Below are 19,885 nucleotides of genomic sequence, written 5' to 3'. Positions count from 1 at the left end.
AACTTAGCAATTCATAAAACTTCCAGGTAATTCAGAAAGTGATTGCATGTTTCCTGCATGTTACTTGCATACATCAGCTCCCAGTGAAGACTTCAGTGTTCAGTTTTCACCACTGAAACATTTTCAGATTAATTCGATTTCCTCCATATTTTATACTAGAAATAGTATAAAATTAGAACAGTCTCGAGTAAGCTTTAGTGTAATCATTATACCGTAACTTGGCCTTTTCCTACTTTTAGCATTTTAAATTCATATTCTCCTGTAAGAACACCTTACCTGAGGAAATAAAGTTTAGAGAAAGCACCTGGAAAGAAAAAAATGAGTTTAATTAAATAGCCATTTTTAGGTCTTTGTGGTTTATATTTGAGGAGCAGACTCTTAAGTACTAAAAGTGCACATTGTTACATTAATTTAACTAATAGGCATTAGTTATGACAGCCTGCCTGGTAAAGGTTCTGAGCCAGTGTCATTCCTATAGATTTATACACTCGGAAAAGTACACTTTAAATGAGAATCTTGCCTGTGTTAAAATTAAATTAAATTGAATTAAATCAAGAGCCTGATCACAAAGACCTGAGATTCTTTTCAGAAACAGGTCCAAATAACAATCGTATCTCTAGCCCAACTACAGAAGAAAATTAAAAGGCAGTTCCAACTTCATTATATTCTGCTGAAGCTGCCGGCCACGCAGGGCCAGCAGGGCTAAATCCTAATAGCGCAGGGTTAAATCCTTAGCTGAGCAAAGTGACTAGTACTAGAGCTCTTCCAGGACAACTACTGTCACTGTCACAACCTTTAAAAGCTCCCACAGACATGATGCTCTGTGAACAGTGTCTTCTCCAGGGACTGTGGTCACCGTGGGCACAAGTGTTCAAAATGAGATGATTGTCTAAGACCGAACATCAAGTTCCCACTCTCAGGAGTCCATCTTCAGACCCAGAAGGATCTAGTAGTGATGTGCTTTCAGGATTTGTCTGTCAGTGTTGGCACACAAATGTCTTGATGGGTTGATGCCTCCCTCAGCTGAAGTACTATAGTCAATCACAGGCAATGATGTCTCGCCTCAGAGCACACCGGTTAGAGCAGCCTTCACAGAAAGTGGAGTAAGCAGTGATTCTGCCTTCTTTAAGTAGTCCAGCGGTTTACAGTACTTAGGTGTTGCACAGTATTTAACAGTATACAATGTGAGCTAGGAAGGGCTTTACTTCTAAGAGGGAAGATGCTATTGCTCTCTCACTGGTGGAGTAAGGCTTGGAGTAAGCCAGGATCCATCAGTCCTGCTCAATTGGAATTCTTGGGAAACAGTGTCTCTCAGAGATTGTCCTTTTGCATGTATGTGGCTCCCACCTGTCGTGGCTAAGAGCAGCCCACCTGCTACTTTATGATCCATGCCAAGGGCTCTTACCTTACCTTAAGTCAGTGGAAACAGCAAGAAATAAGCAAGCAAATGAGTAAGACTGGGAAATTTCCCAACAAGAATCCTCTCACCTGTGCCACACAGTGACAGACCCTCCTGCAGACAAACAGGTGCCCCAAGAACTCTAAATGTCTAGCACGAGTCATAAGAAACATACTTTCACAAACAGTCTCACAAAATCAAAAATCTAACACCATTTCCTTATACATGTTGCAAATGTATGCTTAAGCCCCAGCTCTGTCAGGCTCCCATCATTCAGAAATGGGACCATGGCAAGAAAGTTTTGGTTCGCAGTATCGAACATAATTGATCTCAAGCCTTTAATCAATATGGCCTTTGTTAAGTGGGGCATGGAATGTCTGAAGAACATGAATGTCAGTGTTACACCACATAGTATAAATTCAGTCGTGCCTATCTTCGCTGGCTAGACCACAGTGATGCAGCAACCATGGGCTTGTAAGAAATGCTGTTAGAAGTTAAAATGAGTGAGATGAGGGCTTACACTTTGATGAACAGAATTCTCATTATGTGTATCTCTGCCTTAAAGACACAGTTCGTCTCAAGATGAGATTTAGCGACTCCATCCTCATACAGCTGGATCACAGTCATCATAACCAATGCATGCTTATCCCTAGCTTCCTCCAGCTTCCCAAACCCTGTGTAGCTCAGCACTACCAAGGATAAGCCCACTGGTTTTCCACTCCTCTCTCTTGCCTTCACCAAAAATAAAGTACCCATTTCCAGCAGAATCTTGCTACAGTCGGGAGCCAGCTTTGTTCAGCTACTGTGCCCAAGGCCACCTCTTCATCAGCCAGCCTCAGAAGTATCTTTGAAGGCTGGTTTATTGGCTGCCTATGAGAAGATTGAGGCAGAACACTTTTTTCTTTTGCTTTGTATTTTGTTTTAAAGAACTCTCTCAGTGATGCTCAGAGATGCCTACTCATCTATGCAATATTCTCTATTGGAGGGAAAACTATTACAGTTCAGTATACTGTAGAGAAACACCAGTTATTTGCAACTTGTGCTACTGTACTTCCCAAACCCATGCAACAAATACATGTACATACAGCACACCTTTATTTGGAAATGAAGCCTAATATTACACTTTTCCCAGATGCTGGGGTTTTGTCACCCATTTTAGTGCAACCAAGGTGCACAGTATAGCTGTCCTGTCTCACCTCTGATTTTCCTAGGTAACTCTGAAAACTGTTTTCCCTGGCACTGCCTCAACACACATCTGAATTTAAAACAAGCTTCTCTGTGCCCTTCTTCAGGGAAGGGACAGGGTGAAATGAATGAGGGGTGATAACAATAGCTGTCCTGCAGCACTCAGCAGGGTGACACAAACAAAATCAGCAGCCCACTTCATCTCTGAAAAGAAAAGGCACATTCCTGTGGCAGAGCACCTTATAAGCACTCTCCTGTAAGGATATCTCCTATCTGTGGACAATAAAGGGACACAGCTTGAATAACAGAACTATTACAAAGCTGATTGCATGGTGTGAGCTCTCTAGCTGTGCAATACTAAGCAGGATTAAGCCACAGGAGGAGCTGCAGCAACATGCTAAAAGTGATATGGACTGCTTAGGCAAGCCTTGATATAGTTGCATGGTCCATATAGGAAGTAGAAGCAGCCATGTGCCTCACACCCTTGCCCTAAAATTCCTTATTTGCTATAACCCCCACATGGTCCAAAAATACTCTTGCTGTTTGTACTGGGACACTGGTGAAAAGGTACACTTCTGCTACTTTTGCCAGTAACTGAGTGATCCCACAAACTTCCTTGGTCCCTAGTGAGCGATCATTAATCACTGTGTATTTTCTAAGTACAGTTTAGAGTTTTAATAAATGCCAAATAAAGAATTAACAAGGTCATAATCAAGAAAATGTGTTCCTTGATTTGAGATCACTGCAGCAGGATGCCTCAGAGCCAGATAAACAGGGTGCTGTAGTTCACACCCTTTTCTGTGTTCTTGTATGTTCCTCCACTTGTTGCTTGTAAAGAGAAAGGCAGACTCAATTTCAGATCTGTGTTTTTGAAGAAATCTGACTTCTCATTGTTCCCCCAGAGGGAGAAGAGAAATGAGGGGAGAGGGATTACTGATCCAAATTAAAAAGGTGTGTGCAAGACCCTCATCTCACCCACTATTGTGGGTGTCAGCAAGAGACCCCATTGTGGAAGGAAGCCACAGGAGGGAGGTGGTTAGAGTAAAGACACAAAGCACACACCTTTTTCCAAACTCAAATGAAATCAGTCCCTTCTCCATCTCAACTTGCAAGTAGCTCCTCCTTGCCCAGTCACCTCCTGCTTGCTGCAGCTTGAACCTGGTCCCTGCTTTCCAAGGAGAGGTCAGTACAGCAAATCAGTACTAACTTGTTGCCTTTCCTGTCTCTCCCACCATGGCTATAGTTTATGGACAATCAGGCTGTGGACAGAAATAGAGCACAGTTGCAACAACCTAGTACAAGTGCACAGTGAAAAACCCTAAGAAATGTACTATTTAACTTGAGATAAAACATAACCACCACACATGCCGAGTGGAAGAAGGTAATGACAATAATACTACTCAATCACAACAGCTGGCTGCTTCATTGGCTGATGGCATTATAAAAGCAAGCTAGGAAAAAAAAACATGAAGCTGAGCTGAAACCGTCTGGACCCAGTTAGGCAACAGCAGCTGGCTAGGGGCTATGAAGCACGGTTTGAAGGGGAATAATGCAATCACTGGTTTCTTTCCTGATGGCAACTCTCTAAAGCACTCTACTCCCTCCTCCCAGCAGGAATCAATGCCAGGCTATCATACCCAAAGCAAAGTGCAGCTGAAGAAGCACTCTTTTGCTATGCAACCTACACCTTGCCTGGGAAATAAGACAATAATGTCTGGATATATCAAATCAATGGGAGAAGCAAGAGGATGACACAAAATGCCATAGCAGAGGCAGTCGCCACCCAGACAGTGCCCAAGAAGCATCCTCAGCATAATGATGGGACTTCACAGCTTTAAGTATGTACAGTCTGCCAGATCTTCAGTGATCCTGAAACTTAATGATCTTCCTCCTCACTGTGGATTCACTGATACCAATGCAGCTGAGTGTATACAAGCCTGGCCAGAGATGAGCTGGATTTGTCAGTGCCTGATTCCTTTGCTGAGTTTTGACACAGTATCAGGTGAGTCACTTAAACTGGATTCTCCCTAATGCTGGGTTTTTTCACCCTTCATGATATGACCTGACACCCTCAGGCCTGACATATGCAAGTGTCACAGTCAAAGCCAGTGCACTGATCCACGGACAATGTGCTGTCAGCTAGGTGTTTATAGCAGTCATGTATTTGCCACACTGAATTCATGGAGATCTGTGATTTCTCCAGCCGGACTCTGATTCCCTCCCTACATGTCAGCCTGCCCAATCATTAGTTCCAGGCTTACCAGAGTTCCATGGAATCTTGATCCCCCTCTCCATTTTTTACCTTCTTCACCTGCCCCACCCCAGCCTATCTACACCCTCCTTAAGGGGAGCTTTGGCATCAAAGCAATGTTACATACCTGACTGTGTATTCAGTTGCACAAACTTCCTTTGTTTACTGTTCAAAATCTTATCAGCTGATGTGCATGTCCATTCAGAAATTACTTAGTCCAGCCCCACAATTAGTTGCAGTAGAAAATGGAGAAAAATCTTTAGAAGTGTAAAATTCCATTAGCATTTTTTAAACAAAACTGTTTGCTTCAGAAAATTTGATTGTCAACCTAAAAGAATTTCCTTTCCAAAATAAAATGTTGCCAGAAAGAAAAACAAATGTTTTGGGTCAGACTGCAAGAGCTTCATATACAGGGAGCTGCTTATGAAACAAAAATTCCACCAACATTGTTCTGATGAAATGCACCTTTTCAAGTTATACAGGTGTAACATTTTTTTCAGATGCATGGGTAGAGATCTTATTTTTTTTAATATGATCTAATGTGTGAAAAGCTGCAGCTATTTATTATTCCGCCCATTTTTTGAGGAAAAGAACATATTCCCTTCCTGAGTGGAGGGCAGAAAGAGGTAGTGAGAGAGAAAATCCTGGGACAGCATTGCACTATTCACCATCACTCACAGTACTGCAGCATCTTTCTGTCCCATCCAGACTGTCAGCTGCAGAACTCGCCAAGCACATGGATGTGGCACTTCCACATCAACACCGTCATTAGGTAAGGACAGCAGAGGCCACCCCTCTCAGCACAGCTCCACAGCAGTTGGCAGAGCCATTTCAATTTGGCCCCCCAGCCCAATGTTTGGGGGAACATGACTACAAAGACAGACCTCCACCTCCAGGGGCTTTCTGCCCCTTTCTAAGAAGTTAATAAATGGGCTGATAAAGTTAATAAAATATTTGTGCATCTAGTGCTACCAGTTCTCCCCGATTGCCTTTGGTGTGCAATTCACAAATATTTATCCACTTTTCTTATTGGGCAGATGTGTTACCACCAACTTGGTGGCACCATTTTGGTCAGCCATTTTATTTAGGAAAAATGTTCATTGTTTTATTAAGGGGTCATTAATTTCTCTGGAAATACAGTTTTCTACATGAGATACTCCCTTGTGTGATTCAATAACATGGAAATAAACACTCCAGTTGTCCAGAGACAAACTGCCTCCTTGAAATTACCTTCCCCGCAACATTTCATTAAAGCAGTTGATAGTTTAATACTAAACCAATTAAAAGCAATATACAGCTACATGAATAGGATATTAATTTCCTCACCACAAGTGAAAAGGAGTGGGTGCTTTGATTCCCACAGGGAAGGCAACACCAACCAGCAGCATAATCTACAAAGGCTGAAGCACCAAATGAGGGATTCACTGTGCACAACCGGATCGTTATGCTGTGCGGATATTAATGTTACAGCCAAAGCCTCATCCACTCTGCAGTAGCCCCAGGTTACACTAAGAAAGTAAAGCAAGGTGATCTTCTTACAAAAAAAAGAAAAAAACAAACCACTCCACACTTCTCTCCTTGTAGCTTATGAGATCGGTATGAATGCGAACAGTCCTGTGCCAAAATCTCTCTCTTAAATTGTCATTCCAAATCAACTCTGACTACAAAAGAAGTGCTTCCACTGAACTGATCTCTTCAAACCCCTATTTCCTATTGCAGCCAATAGTGAAAAAGAACATTTCATCCACTTTCAGCAACTTTTTTTATTGAGGATTAGCCACAAGAACGTGAGACAACAATATAAGCTATATCTCTGTGCATTAGGACAGCACACGATATCCTAACGTAGGTATAGGTGTAGAAGCAAATTCAGCTGAAATCAGCTGAAAATAGTTCCTGCAGTCTTAAATAAAAGTGGACTACCTGTGGATGCAAGCTAGCAGGACAGAAGCCATGTCCTGTCCACCACTTGTACCCCTGGTGTAGTGGCCCAGCCAAGAAGAGAAGGATGGAGCAAAGCCATTGGCACATCACCCCTCCAGCTGATACACTAATAAATACTTCCACACATCAAGAAATAAACCTACCTTAATTAGCATGAGAAACAGATCTACAACAGATAAAGCACAAGGAACAGCACAAAACGCAGGGTAACAAAGTGGAAGCAATAATGCTGATGGGAAATTTTGCCAGAGTTTTGCAAGTTTAATTGGTCCTTTAAATGCTGCACATCCCAGGCAGCCAAGACTCCTGTTTAGAGTGTTGTATATCAAAATTGAGCAGGACACCCAAAGAGAGACTTTAATTTATTTTTAAGTTGCAATCACCTAACCCTTATAGAACAATTTGTCATATGTCACTAAATAAATAACACTTCAGGGCACTTAGATATCTTAAAACCACAGCAGCAGCTTTCCCAGGTGTTCCTAGATCTCTGCATGCTATTATAGTGGTCTTCAAAAGGTCCAAGGCTTCCCAATGAGGTTTTGTGTAATTTTTATATCCGTATAATATGAAATATTATCAACACACATTGTCAACTTCAATATGACAATTTACTGTAGCATTAGATGTTCCACCCAAGCAAGAGCAGACCACATGAGGAGTTCAGGAGATCTGTCACGGGAAAGTGAGATAAATTCAACCCAGCTGAGGATTTCCAAGCTTTCCCAACCCCTTCATGTCCCCCGGAGCTGTTTTCCCAGTGGTAGCAGTACCTTTGTTCCTCATGGACTAAATACTAACTTCAATTTTTTGCCTTCAAATGCCTAGAATGATTACCCTCCTCCCGGTGAAAGCTCACCACTGCAGAGTGAAAGGAAGGGCAAAATGCCTTTCATTTCATCTGTAAAAGTAAAAAGCTTCTCCTTTGGCTTCTGAGAGGTTCCCTATCTTCATAGGTCTACTGGCTATTTGTTTCAATATCCAGTCAAGTAAAAGAGATCATTTATATCTCTCAGAAGGCAGCTTAACATTTTCATCACAAACATACCGGCTATTTTCTGTTTTCAAATTGTCCAGCAACATACCACAATCTCTGCAGTGTAAGGTAGTCACTGTAGCCTCTGTGGAGAATTTTTATCAGCCAAATGTATCCCGTAAGATCTGAGCATCTTCAGATAAAAGCATTTTGGTTTACAGGATACTCAAACAATATGTTTTTGTTCTCTGACTATGCATGTAATTCCTGGCTTTCCTTGCAAGCCCTGCTGTGGATCTGAAAAAAATAAATCTATCATCATCTGCAATATTTGCTGTATTTTTCAATTTCCATGAATACAGTTGCCAACAAACCACTTTATAAAAATATTTGCATAAACAAGACACAGACTAAGTGTGAGCACAGACATATAGAAGTTCCTTAAAAATGTGAATGAATATTCATCCCATTCTCTTGTAGTTTTCAGGCTCCTATCAGTTTAGCATTATTGTAAGTACTATTCTGAAAGCAGCTTGCTGGTTAGAGATGGGTATTGATTCAAACTAGTGCACTTTCACACTGTCATCTTGTCATATTAGCTGGTGAAGTCTCACTTATCACCATGCAGGGAAGAAATGAGAGAAAATCCAAAGTAGATAGAAGCATCCTAAAAGGGTTTATCAGTGGGGCTTTAACCTAATTTCTTCCCCCAGCATACACACAGATTTTGTAGGTTAACTTTCCCTGTAAGTTTCCAATCCATAGAGCAGATCCAATCCTATGAAAAGTCAACATCTAACCATATCAGCATAGAAGCCTCTGGAACTACCAAGTGCTTTTTAGCTCCCTCTACCATCCTGTGATAGTTCATGTTGTCACCCATCTGCCTGCCATTGAAAATACATTTCTCACATCATCTCATCCATGTGCCTGCCATCATCGTTTCTCACAACAGATCTGTGAGAACAGGGTCTTGCTCAACTATCTTAATTAATGAAAAGCTAGTAGTTTGATTGCAGGTTGGTAATTGCTCTAGCCCTGCCATAAATGCCATTAAAATCATTTTTACAGAGCTCTTCTAATAACTAGCTTTTGTTGTAGCGCAACTGCTTTTAAATATTGTGAGGTTAATGTGTAATACATGACTGTTCCAGTTCAAAGCTCTCAGCACTCAGAAGATATAGATCAGGTTTCAAGTTGTTAATTTGTTATGGTAATCAATACTTTATTCTTTTTAACCACAGAGGCAAACTCATTTACTCTTTTCGGTTTGATATTGGATTATGAATGATTTACATCCAGTACTGTAAATGCCACGTGACAATTAGCAGCATCAGCTAGGAATTTATAACTTGCTTTTCAGTGGGGTTTCAACAGAACTTGTCTGCAAGGCACCAGGTGACAGAGGTGGGGCACGAGCAGTATTTGATGGTTTGGGACCATTGTTCAAAGACAATTCCATGATTATATAGTCATAAAGATCCACATTTATTAAAAAATAAATAAATAAAACTGATTTTTATCAGTCAGTCATTTACATTTCACCAGCTAGCATCCATTCCATGCATACTCCAAGAGCAACAAGCAGCTGCTTGGAGTTTGGCAGCCGTATTACAAATATCAACAACTTTCAGCTGTGCGGGAACACAAGTAAATCTGATAAACATGGCTGCTAAATAGATTTGTGTCAGCTACAAACAGGCTTTTCAGAGTATAATTTCTTGAAGCATTTCCTGAGTGTTATCCTAGGTTACAAATTATATATAATCCAAAATGTAATCCAGAAGGAAAAAAGGATCTGGAAATTTCAGCATTCTTCCCCCTGTGGCTGTAACATGGGCTCACATCACCTCATAGGTCCTCCTTAGGCCACCAGATTGATGCTTTTCACATCTGAAGAGCACTCTGAAGACAGACATGGAGCCCCATGAATATAGATTTGTTTACAGGATTGGTTTTTGATGATATTTCAGGTGTATTAATTTTTTAATATTTTAAAAGGTTAAAATGACATTCCCTCCTTCAATTATTTCCTTGAGTTTCTTAATCATTCCTTGGAAGCTTAATTCCTTCTTGTGGTTCCACTTTCATATGTAGTTTCTGATTGTTTTTTATTTCCTCAGCACCGCAGGTTTCCCCACCCATTCTTTTAAATTACAGTTTATTAGCAAGTTCTGTGGTCACACTTCAATATTTCATCTGGGTGACACAAAACCAAAGTGGCTTAGTTTACAGGGCATGAAATTTTGATGAGTCTTAGTTAATTTTGCATGAAGATCAAGAAGCCAGGGCAGCAAAAGTCATTCATGGGAAGTGCTTTCTCTGTGGAAGAACACTTGTAAGATGAAGTTGTTCCTTGATTGAAACTCTTTCTAATTACATTAAGCATATTCTCCCTCTAAGCTCTCACCATTACTAAGCTTATTATTTCATTTCCTGAGGCCCATGCACTTTCTGACTGATGGATCCCACATGAAAATATAATGGCTATATCTAACTCCAGCATATTTCAGCCTGATGTCTTTAACTAGACCATAGATATTGAAACATATGAACCTTTTATTTTGCTAATAGCCAAAAGAGAGTGCTTTGGCATAAGATCACTCAGTACTTGTCTAACGTAAATGGCCCTCATAAAGCACTGGTTCAGTCATTTATTTTAAAAAATCTCATTGCTGTTTTGTTTGTGATAAAAGTGCACTCAGAAAATTTCCAGAGCAAGTTGACATACACCAAAATGTGGAAAGCATTTGTGAGAGTTCAGTCAGCCTACTCTTGGAAGATGAAAAAACCTCAGGGGAGCAGATTTTGCCTTATGCCTTAAGAGTGAGATCTGAGCTCTGTCAGAGCACAGCAAGAACTCCCTACAGTAAGAGCTACATAGCACTGGCACTTCAAACACTGAATAACAGCCTTCAAATGTGAGCTGAAACATCCCTTATTTAATCTATTAAACTGGGAAAAAGGGAGGGAGGCCTCCTCTACAAGCTTCAATACTCTAATCATGTTCAGCATCAAATCACTACATTATGTTTTAAAGTTATCTGGAAGGTAGGTCTCTCTAAGCAAAAAGTTCTTACCTGACTCTTATCACTGACCAGAGCTAGCTGGATTTAAAGAAATATGATTCATAAATGTATTTGCACACTTAGCCCTTGAGTTCAGCTAGCTACTATTTCTAGGTCTCAATAAACAAGAGCCTTCTCAAATTCAATAGAAATTCAAAGCCCTTTGCAGTCTACTCCTTCCCTACCATCTCCACATCAGTAGCTGTATCTTACTACCACCCAGCCCAAGATACTAGTTTTATTTTCCACTTAGATTTTCAAGTAATCACCTTCTATGATTTCTGTTGCTGCTAGGAAAAAAGACAACAAAAGGCATCCCTTATATGACTCCCTGAAGCACAGTCTTGCCTGATGTTTACAAAATATGTCAATAGCTAATCTCTTTGTGTGCCAAGGTCACTGCTTCAGGCTGAGGTACTTTGCCTCCCTGTTTTTCTGGGCTCCTCAATATGCTATCAACATCAGTTTTCTCCCATCTTAGCCTTGGATTGTAAACTTCTTTCAACTGCTCCTTCTTACAAGTTTGTGCAATGCCTAGTAGAGTAGGTGTTGGCCTATTACTGTCAAGAGCAGTGTCACCAATTGAAATTCTAGGGTTTTCACAGGCTTTGCTACAAATTAATATTTAACAAAAAGTTCATACAGATAATTCAGTGCTCACAACAGAAAAACTATGCTTTGGAAAAGGAGCAAACACACCATGCCAGCCTTATCCTGAAGGGCAGACTTTCAGATTACATAGAATAGCATAACACTGGTGTCTGTAGAATTATGATGATTGATACCAAAGACTCATCTGGCAGTCTTTGAGTAAAGCTTACAGATGCATAGGTCTTTTTAATAAGGATTTATTGAGCTCAATATGTTGTTAATAATTTTCGAAAGACTTCCATTTCACAGCTTTTAAACCAGCAAGATCTTGGTAATCCCATGAGGGAAATAAAATGTTGTCATATGACTTAGACACCCTGTGCAATTTTTCAAAATGAAGTTTTCCTAAACAACCTCACAAGTCAAAGTTTTTACCCCAACTAATCCATGAGGAAATGCGCATGACAAATCTGTTCTGAACCAATTCAAGCAGTACTCACATGAGTCTACCACCCGCATCCCACTTAGTCAAATCTTCTAAGCTTTCTTCAGCTGAAAGTAATGTATAGCTAAATCAGAAAACACAGCCTAGCAAAACAACCCACAAAAGAACAGTTCTGAGTCCAGGTATCAAAAGGGAGAACTATAACTACCTCTGACAGTCCCACAAAGAAAGAAGGGCTCCAAACCATATCTACAGAAAGGCCAATAATCTTCCACCTTTTCCACATCCCTTACTGCTTCTAGGAATCTATCAACATCCCTAATGATTCGATGAATAACTTCTCATTGCAAAATGCCGTACAGAACCACCCCAAGATCAGGAAAGGTATGAAATACACCTGCCAGCCAGAGCACCGAGAACTTTGCCTTCTCAAACAGCCTTCAAATAAATGGGAATACCAATAAAAAATCCAGGTAAAAAAAAAATAACAAAACAAACAAACAAAAAAAAAAAGAAGGAAAACAAGCAAAAAAAAAAAAAAGAAACAAACCACTGCACATTTTCTTCAGATTATTTTTTGAGAGGTTCCAAGAAAACCATGGAGTAATCAAAGCACAGAAATATCTACACCAGAAGAGCCACTGGGAACCCAGTATGGATTTGCAGTCCATCATATTTAATGCTGTTGAGTGATCCAAACCAATTAGTATTGATTTTTCTATATATTTGTCCCTTGCCAAGATGTAATCACTTATTAATAATACCAGAACTTCTATTCTAAGAAGAATTTTGCCTCCAAATTGTAGTTAATTTTTTTATTTTTCGTATTTGTCTCTTTTTTAACGTGAATTTCAGAGTCAAAGTTCTGAGAGCACATGTGTACTAAAACTTGCTTAGTAGGCTCTGCAGCAAGGAATTATATCCATACCTACCTAATCAGATAATCTGTTTCTCTGCCTTTTCCCATCGCGACTTCATTAGCCAATGTGTTAAGATAACTTCTGACAAATAAGTAATGGTTAATTTTTACAGAGTGGTCTGCATACCACATCAGACTGTTTCTACCAACATTCATTTTTTGACCTCTCAGGAGCATACTATTTTTCAGCACCCTTCCTCATGCAACACTATAAAAAAATAGTCATTTATTAAGAAAAAACAATTATTGCAGAGAACTTGCAAGGTCTTATAACAGTAAGGCAAAATGCAAAGCTTGTGCATTGAAATCAGCTGTCAGCTCAGCATTTAGTGAAAATGTTAGGAGACAGAGCCAAGGATGAATTTGAAAGCATAATCTCATATATATCATGATGAATCATACCTTGAAACTTCTTACCTTAACTAGCCTGGAAGGGTGAGTTGTAAGAAAGATGTCTCTCCCATTTTGGAAAGTAACTACATAGCATGTGGCAGATTTATGTGCTGAAAGAGCTGAAATTTACTAGCAGACTTTAAAGATGGTATGAATATATATTAATTGGCAAAGATACAGTAGAATCATTGGTAAATTTCTATTTATAAAAATAGGGATAGAGACATAATGTATTAGGAAGCCATGTAGGCATAGGCAAGAACAAGATAAAAGCTCTACTGGTGATCAGGATTTCTGGTTTAAGTACAGAACTATTTTTGCTTCTTAGAAGGTCCAGAGTGAAATCCTAAAGATACTTTTTTAGCCATAAATGTCAGTAATGCTAGGATAACACTGTAAAAGTACTAGGATCCAGCATCATCATAAAGCATAAAACTTACCTGCAAGCTTCAAATGGCATCAAAGTGCATATATATATATATATATATATATATATGAATGGACCACTTTAGGTTTGAATAAAATATATCCCCTAAAATTAACATTGCCAGAGAGAGGTAATTGTTCCATGTCCCATACCCCTTGCCTGTGGGTTATACCTAGTATTCATAAGAGGTTAGCAAACAAAAAAGCTTTTCCCAAAAATGCCTTGATGACAAGCCTTATGACAAATGTTACACTTTAGACGCACAGGCTCAGTGCTACTGAGGAAGAAGTTAGTATGAAAGATAAGCACTGCAAAGATTCTTGACATATCTTAAATGCCGAGTAGATTAAGCTAAAAGGTAGAAAAACTAAATGAAAACAGAGGGCAGATGAGGGTTAGAAGTTTTTGAAAATTATTTGTCCTCTCACCTGTGTTCAGCAGCAGAGAGAACTTCACCTGCAGTGTAAAGGGGAAGGGACACAAGAAGCCCCAGCTGAGGTGCTGCTCTGAAAAAGGGCTCTGGGACAGAAATGTTTCTTCGGCTTCCACAAAGAAATCCTGTGAGACAGACGGAGCAATCTGTAGCTGTGAAGCATATTTGAAGTTCATATTTATTTATTTTTCATATTTCTGTACTTTAACTTTGTTGCCAGTAAATAATAAAGAACTTAGCCCTTTGCTTCACTGATTTTTCTCTGAAAGCATGTCTGGTGCTCAAAGTGACACTGATCATTTACAAAAAAAAAACAAAAAATGGGATGTCTTTATTCTGTGGAAATAACACACCTAAGCAAAGCAGTCTTCCAGATAACTAGGAGCCAAGACAACTTTGGGACTTCCAGGAGCTGGTCTGTTTCCAACAACCTTCCCTTGTGAGCTGATATTGTGAAACAGCAGGATGGAAGGAATGATCTCCCTGGGGTTCTTATCCTGACCCCCTCCTTGCAAGGAAGTGGCAAAAAGACAAGGCATGCTTTCAAGAAATTGGTATCATTGATGAGTGTTATAAGTATCTCCTGGTATTTTTGTGAGTGATAGGCATCCTGTCCTTATCATATCTTAGTCCATATGTTGCCTTTTCAAATCTTCTTAACTTCATGTCAACAAGCTCATTAACAATTTGGTGCCAAGCCTAAGTAATTTCAATGATGAAATTACATTCTTTAGATAATGAAATAGCCAGCAAGCAATTGCTCTGTGCATCTCAGGTTAGTGCTGCCAGATGCTCCTATCAGTCTCCTTTACTTTGGATAGACCTGCAAGAGTCTGTACCCCACCTCTGCTTTCTTACCCCTTTACGAGCAGCTGAACACCACCATAGGATCGGATGGCTCCAGACCTGCAGCTATCTGCAGCACCAGTATGTTCTGTTCCCCACAGCAGTTTAGGAGAACTCAGTGAAGAGGCAGTACCTGTAATAAATAATTTATTTATGAGATACTGAGATAGAAAGCCTTAAAGACTACTCAGCAGAAAAAAGCCAACCACATGGACAGGTGCCTTAAAGGCACTAAGAATTCACCCTGTTAAACACTGAGCGTCTACAACTCACACCCTTCTCTACAAGCTTACCAATCAACAGTTTGCACAATCACATTCTTAATGACTTGGTTGCTCCTGTTAGGTGGGGAAATTGAGGTCCTAGGTACAGCAGAAGTTTGTTGCACAAGGGCAAATACTGACTTACGTGGGAAAATAAAGTTTTTTTCAGTTTGGTTTGGCATGCATATAGGAGCTCTGAGACCTTCAACTCTTACGGACTTCAGCATTAGGTACCTACTGAAAAGTGCAATTCTGCAACCATCATTTTTCTTTTCCCAAAATACACACCAAGTTGCAGGTACAGATAGAATAAAACGGGAAAAACAGGTCCTACTGTAATTTAGAAACTGAACACCTCAAACAATCCTCCCTGTGGGGAGAGAGGATAAGACCAAGAACAAGTTTCCAATAACAAGTGTTAGTTCAGTGTTAGTAAACAGAGTACATTTAACATACTTCTGGAAAACACTCTGTTATTACATCCTGACACCAGGAAATAGGGCTGGGTAGGGTAAGGTAGGATACAATTTACAATAGGATACAATAATATAAGAAAATTTCCTGCTGAGAAAGCAGATAATTATCTCTTCTTCCAAAGTTTTAGATTATTAACATTATCTGAAACTTGGGAAGGTCTATTAGAAAGCCTATTCAAGTTCAAAAAAAATAGGATGAGCAATTTGTCTCAATCACACATATCTGAAAGATCTTTGAGTTCACAGATAAATCTAAGGTCATGTTCACGTAAGAATATTAATTACACAGCGCATCAAACATGATAAAACTATCTTCAAAATAGTGAGGGTCTTAGTTCAATATTAAGGGTTCAATTTACAGTTTTCACAACTGAAAGATAACTATGAGGTTTAAATAAGAATACCAATATAATATTAAGAGTTCCTAATTAGAGAGAGCTATTTTAAAAAACTGATTAACAATTGTTAAATGAACTGTTAAATTAACTAATAAAATTACAAAACTTAGCATAACTTTGGGATTTCTGTTTTCAATGCTTTTTTCCATGGCTAAACCAATTCTTCTACTTTGCCTCATCCTTCTGGGCCACTGCTGGGAAATGTCATTAATGTTTCAGACCCCACTGAGTTGCAATACTGCTGCTTGCTGAATGAAGATAATTGAAACAGGGACAGGTATTTCTAAAAGTGTTTTCGGAATTCCTTAGAGACACATGTACAAATCTGGTAAATATTATTCAGCTTCATACAGAAACTGCTGCAGTATGAGGGAAGATACTGGCACTACTGCTGCTTTTGTTTCTGGAGTATGATGCAATATTTTGTTCTCTTCTGTACCAGGTTTCCAGGGCTTAGTCAAAGGCCAAAGCTTGTCTGGTTTTCACCCTGAAAGACACTCAACCACCTAGAGAAGGAAAGCAATTTATGTAAAAGAATCACAGAGTTATAGAATGGTTTGGGTTGAAAGGGACCTTAAAGATCATCTAGTTCTGCCCCATCACCACCACTACAGGCAGGGATACCTTCCACTTGATCAGGCTGCTCAAACCCCACCCAACCTGGCCTTGAACGCTGCCAGAAATAGGAAACAAGTTGCTAGAAACACTTCTAAAAACAGGAAATAGCCACAGCTTCTCTGGGCAACCTGTTCCAGTGCCTCCCCACCCTCACTGTAAAGATCCTCTTCCTAATATCTAACCTAAATCTAACCTTTTTCAGTTTAAAGCCATTTCCCCTTCTCCTGTCACTACAAGCCCACATAAAATGTCTCTCTCCAGCTTTCCTGCACACCCACTTTAGGCACTGAAAGGCTGCTGTAAGTTCTCCCTGGAGCCTTCTCTTTTCCAGACTGAAGAAGTCCAACTCTCTCAGCCTGTCTTCTTAGGAGAGGTGCTCCAGCCCTATGATCATCTTTGTGGGCTTCCTTAGGTCCACATATATGATTTATTCAGCTGCTCCATCTTTCCAAAGAAAGTGTCCTTGGTTATGCTGATGTGTATGAGCTCTCTGGTGTAACAGATTCTTGGATGATGCTGACACACGAACATCAGAGCAGTTGGCATGTTCAGGTTCACCATCCATTTGCCACTGCAAGTTGATCACACAGCTTCACCTCACCACAGCAAGGGAATACCAACTGCTTCCAAGCAGGCTACCATGTGATTTGAGACCATTTGGAGTGCTTCAGGGACTATTTTCCTATTTTGCAGATATACACCAGCACCCTCAGTCTGTAAAGCGTTATAACCTGCAAATGACTTGCAAAGTATAGGCATGCGTGCACTGCAACTGCGTAGTACAACAAAGCACAGATAACTTTTAATTGACTGAAGTAGATGTTGGCTACAGGAGTGAGAAAGTCTGCACTACACATGGAGGGTCTTAGGAATTGTGCTGCCCAACTGTGTCATGCCAGCACTGGTGAGACATTTGCAGAGAAGGCTTGTCAAAAGGATGGTTTTTTACAACGCAGGTGGTTCCCAAATGACTAACTCCAACACTGGAAACAGCTCAGGCATTGCAGCATAGAGCTGTGAAGCCTGGTTTGTCCTGCTTCACAGCAGCTTCCTGCATAAACAAGCTCTTTCTTTCACACTTCATTTTACTCTTTCCAAATCCCACCGCAATGCAAAGGAGGCTGAGCTCTGGATATTTATTCTTACCAAAACTGTTCTCATTTCTCCTTAGGTATTTCAACTTGAAAATATCCCAGTTGGGTGTAGTGACAGCATCTGAAATGTGATAAGACATCAGAGACATGAAAGAGATCAGCACTTACCCTACTTGGAGGGGATGGAGAGAAGGGGGTTGGGAGTGTTTTTTTATCTCTTTCCTGACATCATGTTGCTGGGTGAAGCTTTATGGGCCTGGGGAGGTCCCAGCTTTCAAGAGCCAGAACCACAGGCTCTGCATGCAGCTTTGGGCTGTTTAAGGCTGGATCACCCCACCAATGGCTCTGGCTGGGGCTGTGCACCCATGAGCAACAGCCAGGGCAGCTTCAGCCTTCTAAAAGCTATGGCCAGCCCCAGCACATGGCATGGAGGTAGAGACTGACAATTGCTCCCAAAACTCCTCCTGACATGGGACTGAAATGCCACCACTTCTCCCAGGCAAGTAACTCAATTTGTAATGAGCCCCTAGTCAAGTGGTGCAGGGTCAAGTGGCTGGAAGGTGTATCAGAGAGGGAAAAGTCTTGAGCTGAGCAATAGAAATGAGCAGATGTTGGATCCTTTAAACTTCATTAGGGATCTTGGGAACATCAAAGTATTGCAGCACTTAATTTGTCCAAAGAAACAACATATAGACTTCAGAAAACACAAAACTACAGAAATGCTTCACTGAATTTCACCTGGATTAAACCCAACGCTGACGTTACTGTGACTAATTCCACTTCTTTCTCCCCTCACCCTTCATACCCTCAAACATGGCTAATTTTAGCAACAAAGTCATGCTTCTTAGTCTCAGCAAGGCTCTCTGAAGTTTTTCTAATGATTACTGTATTCATGCACTGTGTTAGTTAGTCCCAAAGAAAAGCATAGGTCTGCAGGTCTAAATATGATACGACATTATACGCTCCTGGGTTTTCATTTAAAGTGAATAGCTATATCCCACAGTTCAACCACAGTATTAGTTAATTTCATTGCCCTCAGCAGCCTGAAGTTCATTTTACAGCCTGAATGTGTAAAATAACCACACTTAATAGACAGAAGTCAGGATACATTTCTTGGCAACCAATATGACAACAGCATTTCCACAGTGAATTATTTTGGGACTCTTATCCCATCATGGAAACCACATTTTAAAAGAATCACCTTGAAATTAATTATAGCAGTTTTAGTAATGGTATGGAGTTTAGTAAAAAGAGTATAGTCACCTATTGCTTGTGGGTTGGCTGGAAAGAGGCAGTCAAATCTTTGCTCAAAATAAACATGCGTTATCTCCACTTACCTGGCCTTTACTTTGGCTGCCTCAGTGATTTTTAAGCAAAACCGAGAAGTGTCTAGAATGAAAAAAACCTATCAAATTGCAAATTATCATAGGGCTTTCCTATGTCTTTGAAGTGCAGATTCTAAAAAGAGGCCAGCTCCTACAGAGGTAAACTTCACCAAAATTTCAGTTGCAGCATTTTCTGTTAAAAAACTAGCATTGTTTTAAGATTAATATTAAATAAAATATGTTAATTTTGTTTTGTATTCCCATTCAACATTTTAAAATTAAACAAATTTAATTTGTGATTACAAATCATAGTTCATTTTATCTTTTCAGTCCCATATACTTAACCTTGTGATAAGTTGTTCTAGGCAAAAAAGTAAAAATATTAGAATATTATTATACTACATTACAGTAAATCAACATATTACTTCACTTCCACTATTGGAAGATCACAAAGTAATGAAAATTATAAAAAAAAAATACAAGTGAAAGTACAAAAAAGGAAAAAAAAATTTCTGGGCTCTGAAATTAAAATTTTAAAAACTTTGCCCTATCTGAAATTTTTTTGAAAGGTGAAATTTTGAAAAGCCTGGGTTTTGTTCTGTAGCCAAACAAAAATTAATTTAAAAATGTACAAATTGTAGAAGTTGATAACAAGGTGTTTTCCCTAAAAAGCAGCAGCTCCTTCTGCATCTCCAGTACGAGATTCCCAGAGCAGAAGGTTTTGTAGGCTAATAAGAGAAAGGCAATTTTTAATCAAGATCACTTCTCCAACTTAAAGGGACATTCTCAGACTTTCTGGAAGACTTCAGACACTGGCAGATGACAAAAGCAGGG

At 39.8% G+C, this 19,885-nt stretch overlaps 2 long non-coding RNA genes across 2 annotated transcripts in view; both read right to left on the bottom strand.

The window, feature by feature from the left end:
- LOC133213141 (uncharacterized) overlaps positions 1-19,388 on the bottom strand; it is a 29,463-nt gene extending 10,075 nt beyond the window's left edge. Inside the window, exons 1-4 of the long non-coding RNA XR_009725703.1 lie at positions 19,064-19,388; positions 17,779-17,847; positions 14,890-15,010; positions 14,027-14,156 (exon numbers count right to left, since the gene is read on the bottom strand). This is a non-coding gene — a long non-coding RNA (uncharacterized LOC133213141). The remainder of the gene's footprint in view (positions 1-14,026; positions 14,157-14,889; positions 15,011-17,778; positions 17,848-19,063) is intronic.
- LOC133213142 (uncharacterized) lies at positions 6,906-9,195 on the bottom strand. The gene is made up of 2 exons (XR_009725704.1): positions 7,828-9,195; positions 6,906-7,680 (listed from the first exon to the last, which is right to left on the bottom strand). It is a non-coding gene; the product is annotated as an uncharacterized LOC133213142 (long non-coding RNA).
- Positions 19,389-19,885: the final 497 nt, after the last annotated feature.

The sequence above is a fragment of the Neopsephotus bourkii genome, unplaced genomic scaffold, assembly GCF_033783945.1.
Source record: "Neopsephotus bourkii isolate Nb327-2 ecotype Australia unplaced genomic scaffold, CSIRO-AGI_Nbou_v1 NB_780, whole genome shotgun sequence".
Lineage (NCBI taxonomy): Eukaryota > Metazoa > Chordata > Aves > Psittaciformes > Psittacidae > Neopsephotus > Neopsephotus bourkii.
The sequence above is the reverse complement of the archived record's forward strand: the minus strand, read 5'-3'. Positions and strand labels throughout refer to the sequence as shown.